The sequence below is a fragment of the Acinonyx jubatus genome, chromosome E4, assembly GCF_027475565.1.
Source record: "Acinonyx jubatus isolate Ajub_Pintada_27869175 chromosome E4, VMU_Ajub_asm_v1.0, whole genome shotgun sequence".
NCBI lineage: Eukaryota > Metazoa > Chordata > Mammalia > Carnivora > Felidae > Acinonyx > Acinonyx jubatus.
The window spans coordinates 48,219,893-48,223,838 of record NC_069395.1 but is presented as its reverse complement, the minus strand read 5'-3'; the positions used below and the strand labels follow the sequence as shown (position 1 = coordinate 48,223,838).

The 3,946-nt window shown below is 44.3% G+C and overlaps 1 non-coding gene across 1 annotated transcript; it reads right to left on the bottom strand.

Moving 5' to 3' along the window:
- Positions 1-1,034: 1,034 nt before the first annotated feature.
- LOC113604004 (U6 spliceosomal RNA) lies at positions 1,035-1,141 on the bottom strand. Its single transcript, XR_003425820.1, has one exon. It is a non-coding gene; the product is annotated as a U6 spliceosomal RNA (small nuclear RNA).
- Between the last annotated feature and the right edge of the window lie 2,805 nt (positions 1,142-3,946).

Sequence of the window (3,946 nt, the reverse complement as noted above, 5' to 3'; positions counted from 1 at the left end):
CGAGTCCCACATGGGGATCTCTGCTGTCGGCACAGAACCCACTTCAGATCCTCTGTCCCCATCTCTCTCTGCCCCTCCCCTGCTCATGCTCTCTCTCTCTCTGAAAAATAAATATTAAAAAAAAAAAAGTGCTGTCCTTGTCCCTGCCTTACATGTGGGAAACAGAGGTACGTACAGAGCAGTAAAGGAGTGCTTCCCAGCCTCCCTGGCTCAGAGTCCATGTTCTTCCCTGAGGCGCGAGGCACAGTTGTGCCTGGAGACAGACCCTGTGGAGCTTCTCTGTGGCGTTTGCTCAGTGACTCTGTGGTTGGCGTCTCCTTCTCTCGCTGCTCTTGCTGCTGCCAGCTGACTCCGTGTCCCCTCCCTCAGGATTTTCATTCATACTCTCGGCTTGTGTACTCCGGGAGCAGTTCCACTGGTGGTGGTGGGCAGGGTATATTTGCCAAGTGCCGGGACAGCATTGTTAGCCCTTGGTGGGGTGTGTGAAAGCTGTGGCGTCCTTGGAGCAGATAGAAATGCAGAGACGTCACCACGGTATGACAAAGCCCCAGAGAAAACGGCAAGCCAGGGGACAGAAAAGTAGTGAAATCAAATACTTTCCTATAGCCCTGAGTTCGGAAGGCACGAGGGCCGTTCCCTGGGGGCTCCAGGAACCAACTGGGGAGAAATTTAAAGGGGCTGAAAATATTGTAGGCAGGGGAGAGTGGGAGAACCAGAGATATGTTGCTTTTTTAAATGTTTATGTATTTTTGAGACAGAGAGAGACGGAGCAGGGGAGGGGCAGAGAGAGAGGGAGACACAGAATCCAAAACAGGCTCCAGGTTCTGAGCTGTCAGCACAGAGCCTGATGCGGGGCTCGAACTCACGGACCGTGAGATCATGACCTGAGCCGAAGTCGGACGCCCAACCGACTGAGCCACCCAGGCGCCCCGAGATATGTTGCTTTTTTTTTTTTTACTTTATATATACGGGGCAACTTTAGAAACAGCCATTTATTATTTGGATTAAATGTATGATTTGTTCTGTGATACAGAAAAAATATGGAACACTTCACGAATTTGCGTGTCATCCTTGTGCAGGGGCCATGCTAATCTTCTCTGTATCGTTCCAATTTTAGTATATGTGCTGCCGAAGCGAGCACGAGATATGTTGCTTTTGACTATTATCTTATTCTCTTTTTCCTCTCCAGGCTGGTATAGGCTGGGGAAACATGGATTATGTGTTTGCAGCTCTCGCAAAATACAGCCTGATAGCCTATTCCTTTCCTAATGTCGATGTTCACAGTGTGTTGATTTGATTTAAGCAAATTGCCCTTTCCTTTTCACATCAAGACCAAGGCTCAAAATGGCACCACCTCCTCCGCAAAGCACTCTCCTCTCACCCTGCAGATTCACCGCGACCCTACTGTGTGTCAGGCACTGTCCTAGGCGCTGAGGACATGGCAATTAATGAAAGGCACAAGCCCCTGCCAGGTTAAAACATACCCCGTGAGTGCCAAGGGCCGTTGGGGAGCATCTAGTCCACTCCGCACCCACTCTGACCACCCGTCAGCCAGCCTCTGCTTCCCATTTCCAACAATGCCCGTTCTACCAGCGATGAGCTCTATCGCTCAGGAAGCTCTTGCCTACTAGTGTAACAATCTGTTTTCCGGCTACATCTATCTATTGGCCTGAGTTTCATTCTCCGGAGCTAGGCAAAATAAATTCCCTTTTATTGGATAGCCTTTCAAATCCTGGTCTACAAACTCTCCTTGTCACACTTGCTCTCTTCTCATCTCTCTGCTATCCTCCCCTTTTCTCACCAAGCGGGGGCAGGCCCCCTTCCCTGGCTGTCCCCCTCCCTTGCCTTACGGTCTCTCCGCCTCAGAGCCTGCCACATTTGGACTTCTCCAACTCACGCTTTTTTTGTTCTTCATGCTTAGGCCTTCCTTCTCTTCCCACGGCCTAGCCTTAGCACCCGACTCTAAGTCTGTATTGTTTCAAACTCTGCATTTGTTTACTGTGCTAGTTTATTGCCATCCTGGGCAAATTGGGATTGGACAGACGGTGGTGAGTAGTGGTAGCAAGGTGGGGGCAAGTCAGCCCTTTCTTTTGGGTTTTGTTCTGTCTTTGGCTGGGTCTACTATCTCTTTACATTTAAATTATTACCATGCAGGATTATTGACGAAACTAGGTCAGGGAGTTCATATACGGTTATTATTTTGATCACTAAAAAAGCATTGAATAAAACATGTCTACCCATAAGCCTCTATACGGACGAGAAGGAAGCAGATTGTGTAAATGAATGAATGGATGGGATGTTTTCTTGCATAATTCTTAGTTTGTTTTTTCTTGTTGTTGTTGATTTTTTTTTTTTTTTTTTTTTTTTTTTTTTTAGTGTTTTAGTTTTTTCCTACTCATGCCAGATAGGTAAGTAACATGGACGGTTTTTCAAATCAAAATAACTAAGCTTCGGTCATTACAATTGCTAGTTTACTTACATTAAATAAATATATAATCCCACCACACTGCACAGCATAATTAGCAAGTATTTATGCTGTTCAATCCATGACCCAGTTTCCTGAAGACATCTGTTTTCTAAAAGGATCTTTCTCAAAATTCAGATGAAAAGACGCTACTCAAGTAGGATTGCCAGATAAAATACGGGGCACTCAGCTAAATTCGAATTTCAGATTCTATTTTTTAGTATAGGTCCGACTCAGATATCACATGGGGTAGTCTTATACTAAAATGTTGTTAATTGTTTATTTGAAATTGAAATTTATTTTAGCATCTTGTATTTTTCTTTCTCCCTTTTCTCTTTTTTTCCTCCTAAGTCTGACAACCCTACACCCGAGACATAAACCCTTAGACGTTCATCCCAATGCCCATCTTCCACCAGTAACCTCCCTCTTCCCCATCCTCCTTCCCATTTTAGTTTTCTTTCTTTCTTCCCTTTTAGATAAAGCACTCAGATTTCAGTTCCCCCAGGTATAATGGCCTCATTTCGATTCCACGTTGTATTCCCCCCCCTTTGACAATATGTAACAGGTGTGTAGCCTTGTTGATTTCTACTGTGGGATAAAAAAATACGCATAGGATAAACTGTTGGAGAAATTGGCTTAAGCAGCTTCTCAGCTGATGACTAATAGTTTAACAGTTGCAAACAGGTGAAACCAGTCTCACTGTTCAAATGTTGCAAACTCCGGGGTCAATCTGGGTGGAGATCTGTGGCAGTAAAACATAATTCCTTGTCAACAGAAATGTGTTTGCTGAATGTTATCTGCAGGCATCTAAAGGCCTTGTGTATTTAACACGTTTTTTCTTTTCACCTGAGAACTGGATTCATTTCCTTTTTTTAAAATAACTCTAGACTCTATTTCCCTTCCACCCCATAAGCTCCTGAGACCATCAAGATGGTTGTCAGAGAACACTGCATGGATTGACTTCTCTGAGGGCTCTGGGCCATCCCATACCTCAAAAGGCTTTGTCTTTACTCCGCTGGAAAGTTCAGAGCTGGGAAGTGTGGCATAACCACCACCTCTCAGCTAGCACGTAGGAGTCATTCGTGCTGTTGTCCTGCCCGTGGGGCTGATTCATTCGTTGTTGTGTATGGGTCTGAGCAGACAAATGTGTCAAATTACAAATAAAGGGGGAAAAGACATTTCATTCTATTTTTTAATTGAAGTATAGTTAACAGAATGTTACATTACTTACATCACGTTACTTCTTGAGTCGACAGTTCTGTGTATTACTCAATGCCCACCATTACAAGCATAGTCCCTATCTTTCACCGTACAACACATTTTCATCTTTCAACGTTATTACAATATTATTGATTATATTCCCAGGATTGCTGACTATGTTGTACTTTTCATCATCATGACTTATTTTATAACTGGAAGTTTGTCTCTATCTCTTATTCCCCTCTATCTATTCTGCCCTTCCTCCGGCCCACCTCCTCTCTA